Raw genomic sequence first — 11,843 nt, 5'->3', positions numbered from 1 at the left:
TAGTTATTTTCACCATCTCCTCCCAGCTTTCAGTAGCTTATGTTTACAGACTTCCCTAGAAAATCGTTGTTAAGTCTCTGCTGGATTTGTCCCCTGTGATGTCGCCTGTTTCAATGACTTTTTATTTTTCACAACCTCTTTATTCCAAGGACTGTGAAAAAGGTCTGCTTTTTGCCTTATCACATGGGCTACTGCCAACTTGCTAGTGCTGATGTGACAAAAAGATTTCAGAATCCACTTGATTTATGCCCTGGCCTGTAATCCTGATCTTTTTCTTTTGCCTTGAATCAAAATGCATTTCATTAGTGATTACATCAGAATTTTAAGGTGTCTTGGAAACTATCAACTTATTACCTCCGATTTTACTAGTCTCTTCCTTCCTTCCTTCCTTCCTTCCTTCCTTCCTTCCTTCCTTCCTTCCTTCCTTCCTTCCTTCCTTCTTTTCTTTCCTCTCTTCTTCTTTTTTTTTTTTTTTTTTTTTTTTTTTTTTTTAAACAGAATAAAACATGAAAAAAAATGCAGGACAATTCCTGCTGCTTGGTACTGAATTTTACCAAAAATAAAGTGTGAACCCAATGAACATTATTAGATCAGTTTAGGAAATCTTTTAACATTTAGAGCTTATCGGTTTTGTAAAATAAACAACTAGTATGTTGATTCAATGAAAATACCATGTGAAACCACATGTATGTCTCACTCTACGAAGGGTCAACTTCCTAATCCATATAGCTTCATCAATTTTACGGAGACCCATATGGTTGGTTCAGGATTCAGGGCATGTGCCTGGCATTTATCTAACTGTAAAGCTTCAGAGGGGAAAAAAATCTGATCCAAATCATCCTGGAGAAGCACATTATAATATCATATGGCAATATTTTAAGTAGTAAAACTAATGTAACTGCAGACAGTTAGTGGCTTCTTACCATTTTTTTGCACATTTTAAATCAAAAGACTTAGATATATCACTGCTTAAAGTCTAGCCTCTGTGAATATTTCCTTGATTAAGCAAAGATATTTTTAGCTCAGCACTTGGCCAAAAAAAAAAAAAAAAATCATCTGAATTTATCAATCACAGAAAGCTTAACAGGTTAGAAAAATGTTTGGACAATGGGAAAAGACAATGCCGAGTCCAGCTGGAGGCCTGTGGCCAGTGGTGTCCCCCAGGGGTCAGTACTGGGCCCAGTGCTGTTCAACTTGTTTATCAATGACCTGGACGAGGGCACGGAATGCACCCTGAGCAAGTTTGCGGATGACACCAAGCTGGGTGGAGTGGCCGACACTCCGGAGGGCTGTGCTGCCATCCAGAAGGACCTGGACAGGCTGGTGAGTTGGGCAGAGAGGAACCTCATGAGGTTCAATAAGGACAAGGGCAGGGTCCTGCACCTGGGGAGGAATAACCCCAGGCATCAGTACAGATTAGGGGTGGACCTGCTGGAAAGCACCTCCACGGAGAGGGACCTGGGAGTCCTGGTTGACACTAAGTTAACCATGAGTCAGCAGTGTGCCCTCATGGCCAAGAAGGCCAGTGGGATCCTGGCCTGCATCAGGAGGAGTGTTGCCAGCAGGTCAAGGGAGGTGATTCTGCCCCTCTACTCAGCTCTGGTGAGGCTGCACCTGGAGTACTGTGTGCAGTTCTGGGCACCCCAGTATAGGAAGGACGTGGAGCTTCTGGAGAGGGTCCAGAGAAGGGCAACCAGGATGATTAAGGGAATGGAACATCTCTCGTATGAAGAGAGGCTGAGTGAGCTGGGCCTGTTTTCTCTGGAGAAGAGACGGCTCAGAGGGGATATGATTAATATGTATAAGTTCAGGAAGGGAGAATGCAGGGAGGAAGGGGACAGGCTGTTCTCACTGGTGGCCAGCGATAGGACGAGGGGTAATGGCCACAAGCTGAAACATAAGAAGTTCCGTCTCCAGGTGAGGAGCAACTTCTTTACTGTTAGAGTAACAGAGCAGTGGAACAGGCTGCCCAGGGAGGTTGTGGAGTCTCCTACTCTGGAGGTCTTCAAAACCCACCTGGATGCCACCCTGTGCCACATGCTCTGGGTGTGCCTGCTTGAGCAGGAAGGCTGGACTAGATGATCTGTAGAGGTCCCTTCCAACCTTAAATATTCTGTGAATCTGTGAATAACAATAAATCGCATCTAGGTTGATAAGCTTGCCAGCTGGAATCTGAAACGGCAGTGATATGAAATCCCAAACACACAGCAGCTGCTAAAACTTAGCACAAAACTAATGTGCAGCAAATACTGGAAATACATCTTGGTGATCAATAGATTTTAGAAATCAGAGTCCCAGCAGTGCCTGTAAGATGTGCGTTTGCCAATCTTTCAGTTGGAAAAGCTGATGGACCCCAGATGTGCTGTTGACATGTCAAGAAGCTACATTGGACATCCCAGGTCATACAATGCATAAATTTGTGTTGTCAATTTATAGCTGGTGAATATGTGTGGAGTTCCAAGTGAAGATCCTTCAGCAGGGTTTCACAGATCTGAGATCCTTAGATGATTTAACGTGAGCAATTGGGACCTGGGAATGATTTATCTAGTGTAATCATTTGGAACTGAATGGACCTTGTACCAGGATGCTATCATTTAGGCTCTAATTCAGGGCCGCTTTGTGGCACAAGTCAATGACACCTTGATGCTAATGGGACTGAAACACTGCTGTGCACGTTCATTTAGGTGCTCAGCCTGAATCCTTGCAAAGTCCTTTCATCTCATTTATTATTTACCAAAAACTCCTGTTAATAGCACAGAAGAATCATTTTCTGGAGCTTATCTCCTTTTTGGCCATCCATGCAAGAAAGATCTTTGTCTCTCTCATCCCTTTGCTCATCACTAAAATTGCTGTTCCTTTCATCCACCACATCAGTTTGTTCCTTTCATCCACCACTTCAGCGTGTCTATACTATCAGATTGAGACCAACCTTTTAACCATCCTGTGCCACTGCAAGTACTTCAGGTCAAACACACCCTTAAGTGTCTTCTCTGAATGGTGGCTTTACCTCTAACACTTATCTCATGCTGGACACTTGCAGCAGCTGTTCACCTTGAAAATAATAGTGGCTTTTTAACAATAGTAAGATGCTTTTTTATGCTGGAAATCCCATACACCTGCTGTTCCTTGAGGGTGGTATAGCCTAACAGAAAATTTGATTATAAGCAAACCAAAATAAACATAAAATTCAAAATGTTCCTTTTCCTCTCTTTAGTTCTATGAGCTGGTAACCCATGGTGCACTTTGCATGTGCATTTGTGAAGCTGCAGCCACCATCAGTGTACAAGCTAATAGAAGCTACATCTTAAATCCAAGGGTCTGGTGAGAAGTTTGTTAACTACCACAGATGTTCAGATACTTTTTTTCTTGTATATATAATGCCACTTATTTTCAGATGTGGAAGACCATTATTACTACATTTAAAGGCAAGTTCACTACTTTTCTATAGGCAAGTGTAACTGTGTAAAAAATATTTGGCATGGCTTTTTTTTTTTTTTTTTTCTAAAATGCTTTAAATTTTAAAATCAGCTTGGTCATCATACATTGTCACTCTTGCCAGTAACAACTGACCTCTGAACTGAAAACTCCCTAGTCTAATTTCAAGGTCAGTGACTTTTCACTTTAAATCTAAATTTATTTAATTGAAGTCATGTCCCTTTTTGAACTAAACCAACTCTTTAAAATGGGATGACATACAAAGATAAATAGTAATAAATTATTATCATCACTATTGTTATTTTGATTTTGTGGGGGCAATTATGTGATTTCTATTCTTATCATGACGTCTGATCAAAAATTGCCCTGAGGTGACTAGGAATAATGTGGACTGTTTCTCTAACACTGATTAGGAAGCGTGGAAGAAGGTGTGGGCAAAGATTGCCCTTAGCAGGAGGTAAATCCTGAAAGAGAAACAGAGATAGCGTTAATATGGACATTTTAGCCTGTAGGTTAAATATGACCTGCTAGACCAGTTCATGCAGCCTCCAAGTGGATCTCTGATTCCTTCTTTTCACATCTTCTTTAATACCTGTGGTCTGGGGATGCCAACCTTCTGGCCTTTGCACATGTGGGCAGGCACTACAGCAGATGTGAAAATAAGGTATTTGATCATTGTAAGTCAGAACCCTTTGAGCTCTCCCATTTAGCCAGTTTCAGTCCACTTTGCAGTCTGCTCATTCAGCAGAAATTTTACAACTTGCCCAGGAGGATGTTATGGAAAAAATGTGCCAAAAGCCTTGCTGAAATCAGGGTAGACAAGCTACGTTGCTCTCTCCTCATCTACCCAGCCAGTCATCCCATCACAAAAGGCTACCAGGTTGGTTAAGAGAGATTTCCACTGTATGAATCCATGCTGTGGCCAGACCTGTGACAGTTTATCCACACATGGTATAGGTGATGTTCATGTTTTGGGATATCTCTAAAATTACACTTATCACACATCTGGCAACGCCAGCACCTGCATCTTGCCAATTATGTGCAGCAGCAGGACAGAAGGATGTTGTGTTTGTCCATAAAAAGCTAGGTGGTTCATCCTGGTTGAAAGGGTGTTCACCAGTGATCTAATAGCAACTGTGTTTTTCTTGGGTGAGTACGTTCTACGGAATCATCATAGTAATTATTGTTATTATAACCTTGCAGCGCCTGTTCCATAGCTAGGTTCCAAGAAGTACAAATGAAGAATGAAAAACTGATCCATGTCCCAAACAGCGTACAAGCTTGGAATAAGACTAGAGATACTGGTGAGTCCAGGCAGAGGAAAGGGTAAGGATAGTGCACAGCTGGGATGCGTCCACATTGACATACACATCCATGTGAACTGGTCACCCTTGGCTCGCTTTGTAGGTCATGGAGATATAATTAATGTTGTGATTGGAGTTTAAATTGAGATTGCCTTATCTTAAAGAAGATATCCAAAAGAAATCAGCTGAATAACACCCAAAAGTGTCTCCACTTTGACTAGACCAAGGATCTGGAATTTCACACATTAATTGCATTCCAGATATATATCTTTCTTTAATCAGCTAAATCCCACTGAACTGAAAAACACAACAGGTGTTGCATCAGAAATATAAATAAATTCAATTGTTTGCTCACCTTCCTGAATAGGAGTTCTTTGAGGGTGGCTTTGAAGAGGGAAAAATATAGGACCTTTAGGGAAGTTTGCAGACAATTCCTCTTATATTTGGGACAGCATGGCAGAGGAAGCAAAAACATGCTTTAAAAATTCAGAAAGCAGGAGATGGAAATGGATGTCACAGACAAAGAGGAAGCAAAAAGAAATCTCAAGATATAAAACTAAGTATCATAAAAGGACCATGAAAACATGAATATAAAAAAAATGCTTTTCAGTTTCTTTACTGATTATATTGACAATGATCATAAATAAGCACTTTTAAAAGCTAGATCATTCAAAGCTGGTACAGGAGAATTTAAATGCTGAAAAAAAACCTGGATATTTAGAAAGAACAGTGTATTCCTCCACATTTGCTGCCTGAGCCAGGATTTAAAGCGAAAATATGTATTTCTTTTTGTCTGGAGAACACACAGTTCTTTACAAAACTGGCTCATGCTTCAGCTCCTGTAAGTCAGTATTGCTCCCCTCATCGTGAGTGCAGTGATGTTAATTGACAACAGCTGAAAATCCAGTCCTTTGGGTATTGCTCCTCTGAGATTCATTTTGCCTTAGGAGTTCAAAACAAAGCAAGTTGCAATACAGTGCTGCGTTTTCCCACAGAAAATACTGATTTCTGGTAAAAAATAAAAAATAAAAAATAAAAAAAAGTCAACCACAAAATTAAAGCTTTTGGTTATAGCCTGGAAATGCACATTTTGAAAATGCTGCAGGAGCATTATATAGGATCGTAAAATCAGTATTTTCTGTAACTGCTCACTTGTCTAGACCAGCAAACTCATCGTAGTCCTATTTCCTGAAAAACATTATGAGACTATTTTGTACTGTGGCATCATGGAAGCTGTAGTCTTACTTGAAAAGTTATACCAGACCAAGAAAGGAGAACTGAGGTAACCAAAATACAATTTCTACAAGGTCCCATTGTGCTTTGCTCTTAGGAACATTTGTGGAGCTTAGATATTTCCTTCTACTCAAAAATTGAAAAATGTCATGGGAAACACTTTCTGTAAGAATAATAGAGGTTTGGGTTTTTGTTTTATTTTCTGTTTTTTTTTTTGTTTGTTTGTTTTTGTTTTTCTAAAGAACCTTAAAATTATATAAGAAAAGAGTTTGGATGGCATCATTTCAACTGAATGAATTTCAACTGTATTCAGTAACATTTTGAAATAAACTCCAGAAAATACCTCCTCCCGGGTTATTGCTGCATAGAGACTATTTATATTAATGATGAATAAACATTGTGGAATTGTCCTTTCACCCCTGTCTTCATAACGAAGTAAAGACAATGCAAATAAATAACTTTAATTTCAGTTCTGCTAAAAATGCATAGTGACTTTTACATCTTCTATTCAATCTTGTGATCAACTTTGGATGGATCTCTGATTAAACTCATCATATAGATGTCAATAACCTTCATTAAAGAAGTGAGTCCTCTGTTTTTACAAAAAGCATAATAAAGCCTCTTTTCTTCATGGAATACCTAGTGATTACTACAATGTAAATAAATGACAACAACTAACAGAATACCACTGTTAATGAGCAATACTGAAAAATCACCAACCATACATTTCCACTTGTGTTCTTTCAAAGCTGAAGATGAGAATTGAGATGTGGCACCCTTATTTTACTTCTGCCAGCAAAAATGGATGTCTGCAGTTGCTCAGATGGATTCTTCAGCATAATTCACGACATAAAAAGCAGACAAATCTTTTGTGAAAAATTGGCTCTAATATGTTAATAATGAATATATATATAGTTTATTATGAAGTATAGTGAAACATAAACTGATCACATATTAAGAGGTCCACAGGACAAAGGATGAGGTTTTTAAGCAACATAAAAAAAAAGGAATTTCTATTCAAATGATGCCCACTGGCAATTACCATTATTTTCCTCAGACAAACCAGGGCCAGGCTGACATATAGATCCACTCACAGATTCAATTTCATCATCTTCTCCAAGTTTTTCCAAGCAAAATGAGATTACAGTGCCATGAAAATACATAATGTTTCAGTCTTAAGTAACAAAGAAGTCTTTCTCCTTAGAAATTCATTCATTAAGATCCACATGAAATCTGCACAGAGCCTCAGAATTAAAGAACTCTACATTCAGGGGGTTCTGTCTCAATCAGGTTCAAATATACCCCTGTTATTACTGACAGATGTTTGTCTGGTTTTCCTCATAAAGAATACCAATGGTGGAAATCTCATATCCTTTCCTAGTCTTCAAGATTAGAATAATGTCCTCTATATCTCAAGGGAATATAACATTCTCAGAGCACCAGTGTTTGGAAGAGGTGTGTGACATCAGTGATGAAGGAATTTCCTGGATGCTTTCAGAGTCTAGGTGTTATGGAGAAGAAAGTTTCTTATTATAACTTTTAAGTATGACTTTGATAGAAATCTTCTCCATATAGGATGCCTGAACACGATACCAGTCGTTGACTTTACTGGAAAAAAATTCCCACAGTGCCAGCAAGCAATAATTCATCTCCAGCTCTTGCAGATAGTCAAATGACATATATAATGGTGCCCACACTTTAGCCAGGGCCACCCTCACTGCTTTTTAGTTCAGCAGCAATACAGCTCTGGGGTGGGAAAGAGACTACTGCAGAAAGCAGTTGATATGGAGGGATTGTATCGTTCCAGAACAACGTGAAAGCTTGCTGAATAGAGATGGACCACAGCCATTAAGTTATAAAACATACCATTATTTTTTTTTCCAGGAAATATCTCAAGACTGAGCAAACTGATCAGTCAGCACTCTCCCTATGATCTGAGGAGGAATTATTTTGTCTTTCCCAGCTTCACTTCAACATTGCAGACGGTACAAAGAGCTGAAATGCTTCAGGGTGAGGGTTGAGGTCACGAAGATCCTGTAAAACCCTCTCTTGATATCGTAGACGCTCAGTCAGCTGATTCTTGGAGATGCCCAGCACCTGCCTCTCATCAATTTGAAACAACATAATGAGATCCCTGACTGTCAGAGGTCTGGCAGCAGCATCCCGCCTGCTCCCGGCGTTGGCAGGATATTGCTTCCTCTCCAATGCCAAACGGGGTTATTGTCCTCGGACTTCTCATTTCCTGGCTCAGAGGAGAAGACGTCAGATATTCGGGTGGAGCAGGGAGTCAGTGCTAAATGAGACTAATCTGCAGCTCAAACCTTGCTCCACAAGTTCACACTGTGTGCCAGGGGGGGCTTGGGATGCCCTGACAGCTCCATCATGAGCCCAGACAGACCTGGGTGCTGCTTGCCATGGTAAAACACATCCTGCCCACTACTATTGTGCAATAGGAAATAGATTTTGTGCTAGGTCTGTTGCAATCCAGAAACCTTTCATTTTTTAATCCCATGATGACAAATATATTTTTAGACTTCCAAAGCATTCCCATCAGCACTCCTTATTATATCTTTATGGTGTTTCTGAGCAGTGGGATCATTATTCCTTATTCGCTTTGGCTGGGAAAAGGTTTCTTGTTGGGACAAGGCAAGTACTGGCTCTGCCTTTGCATGCAGATATAGTTCATGCACCAGCTACTTCGAGGACAGACTGAAAGCAAAATGCAAAAACCCCCAGTTCCAGGCCAGAAAAGCAAGACCACAGGAGCTTGTACCTTAAGTCTGGGAAAATATAAGGCTCTATACTTTATAATAGTCAAGAGGTCGGATTCAATGACCACACGTGACGGATATGCTCCTTTCCCAGCTCAGACACTTAAGTGGGTTTCTGGGGACATTATATGCAGTTTCCTATTTTTATATCAAGAAATTTAATCTTTCCATACTTCTCTGCACCTAATGAGCTTCATATTAAGACTAATAGGGACTCTTGCCCCCGCTGTTCCCTTTAGGTCACTTTTCAAAAACTTTGCTGTTTTCGTGTTTGTAAATCTTCTAATTTCTGACAAATTTTTAATGTTTTGAATTCCTTTTTTTTTCTTTTTTTGTACCACAATTATCTTTTAGTTTCTGTAGCTTTCTCCCTTTTCCCATGATTACAACCTGCAAGACTATATACTCCTTATGCATAATAGGTTCTCAATTTCCCTTATCTGCCTTCTATTTATAAGTTAATATATTCTTTCTTGTTACCTACTTCTGTGTTAGTTGCAGCATGTAGCAAACTGAAACTGAAAGATACACCCATATTCTTGTCCTCCCCTTGCATTTCCCATGATTGAGCTCCAGCTTTGGTGAAGAGTGATCCCATCTGATGACCTAAAATTAAAGATACTGGTTTTCTTTAGTCCATCCCTAAACCAAAGCTATTTATCATATACTGCAAAGTCCATAGGTTGGTCGCTTCTTGCTTAAAATAAGTGTCAAGTGGATAGTTTTTATACTCAAATACTTTTTAGCATTTCCATAATTCACTCGTAAATTGAATTCCTTTTATTTCTCTCAGATATGTGATGACTCTGTAGCAGTCCTCAGGCTTAGAACTCTCTTGATTCTACAACTATGCCTATGTTTTCTTCATGGTTCTGAAAATGAAGACAATCAAGAACGGATGAAAAATATACTCTGCTTCACTGAGCATATGATTCAAGCTGATGGAATCATCAAGCAGATGATGGTTTGAGGAGCATCAAGTATTGAGAGTGTGGACACAAAAGGACGCTTTTATCTGTAAGTATTGTGGTTAGATGAAATGGTTTTACTTCCCTGTATTCTTCATACTAAATGCAAGAGAAGCAGCAGACAGAGAGGTGGTGGAGGGAGTCCTTGTGATGCACTTTTCAATCTTTGAGTATTTTTTTCAGGGTTGGATTCACTTACATTGCTTTCAGACTTTTGACTGTCGTTAGGTGTCTAAACCACAGCCAGTCATCCTAGGCGCCTTATTAAAATTAATGGAGAGAAACAGGCACTTTCAGAGCGTGACTTGTTGAATTTACAGTAGAATTGCCCTCATTTGCTTCCACTCATAAAAGCAGCTTGGGGTGACTGGCTCAGGATTATAAGCCTCACTTTAACACTCCCAAACTGGATCAGATTAATCCCATCCCTTCTGTCAACAGCTGGTTATATTGTCATTGCTGCAACATCAAGAGGACTTTGCAGACTCAAGAGATAGCTATGATGCACGGCTCTTGTAGACTATGACTAGCAGAGGTCTAGTGCTATGAAGTCTCTTCAGATGCATTATCCCTCAAAAGGAGAAAGCATATTTCCAGTTTTACCTTGGGAATGCTGACAACAGCACACCAGGTGATACAGAAGGAGATACATTGCAGGTCACCCAAGACATAGAGGGCTGCAGAGCATATGTGGATGCAAATCCCACTGGGAAGTGCACACCCAGACCTGCAGACCTTCTCCCCCTTTGCAATTCCCAATGCAAAGCCGTGTAATTGCACCTGACACGTGGACTCCCTGAGGGGAAAGGGCTGCAGCAAAGACCTAGCAACAAGAGGGTAAGAGCAAGGAACCACTTGTGTGAACCTCCTGTGGAGCGTGTGAGACCCAATGTGTGTTCATCTTTCAAAAGAACAGTATTTTTCCTCCCAGAGGCTTGGTTAAATAAAGCTAATAGATTAAAACCCCCTGTATTTGGCTAGTGCGATTTCTCTGACTACAACGGAATTTTAGAAAGCAGGGGGGAAAAAGAGAAAAAAAATGAATGAGAGAGCGATTTGAGAAGAGTGGTTGCTTGTTTTTACTTTTCCTGAATTATGGCTCATTTCCTTTGAAGTTCTGCTGACTTTGTACCGCGCTGTGCTACAGAGAATTAATCCATCTTCTTCTTGTCTGCTGTGGTAAGCTTCACTTTTCCTTTCTTTCTTCACAACCCCACCCCAAATTCACCCACCATCTCCTTTCTAGCTCTCACCTCTTGACGTGAGAATAGAAAGAAGTTTTCAGCCTGTAGCCAAGAAGTGACTCTGAATTTGGCAGCTTTGAGAGAATGGTTTGCATAAAAAAAAAAAATTAAAAAAAAAAAAAAAAGGTGTGTTGTTTGCTTTATGGGAAACAGATCTTAGAAGAGCTTTCCAGGGAAGATAGTCAGGGGACACTTTGCCATTTTAAAGCTTTACAGCATAAACACTGGAAAAACTATAGTGATAAAGTGCTCAGGATTTTATAATCCTGTAGGTAGGAAGAGAGAAACAAAACAAAAAACCCAGCAACCCTCCACTGGTTAGAATTATATTTGATGCGTTTTAGATTTAGCTAAATACCTTGTTTGTTATGCAAACTCTTTTGTATGGCTGGACTCACTTTCGAAAAGCAGAAGACCATGTGAATGATCCAGAAATAAGATTTTCTTTCACCTCAGCTTTGGATGTTAGGCTGGTTGAACAAGCTGTCAAGACAATCAAAAGTAATTTCTGCCCAACTACCAGCAGGCAGATGCCTAACACCAGGGAATTTTCTTGAAGGTGATCTGACCTACCACTGTGAACCACTCAGAAAATTAGCCGGAGTTTTAGGAGAACACTAGGATGGATGTTTTCCATACCAAGATGGGTATTTTCACTGTTTTAGCTGTTGGGTGCCCCATGAAAAAGGGAGGTGAAAGGAAGAAAGACATTTGTGGAAAACGTTTTAAGCCATGCAAAGTCAACATCAGACTGAGCAGTAGAACAGACTCATCCAGGTAGACAGAACATATTTAATTCATTCCTTTCATCCATTATTACTTATTTGTCCAAAGTTGCCACTTTAGCTGAATCCAAATATCTTTTCAGATTCACAGGTAACAAGATTG

Source organism: Nothoprocta perdicaria, unplaced genomic scaffold, assembly GCF_003342845.1.
Source record: "Nothoprocta perdicaria isolate Ctin4 unplaced genomic scaffold, notPer1 scaffold_237, whole genome shotgun sequence".
Classification (NCBI taxonomy): Eukaryota; Metazoa; Chordata; class Aves; order Tinamiformes; family Tinamidae; genus Nothoprocta; species Nothoprocta perdicaria.
This window is presented reverse-complemented; position numbering follows the sequence as displayed.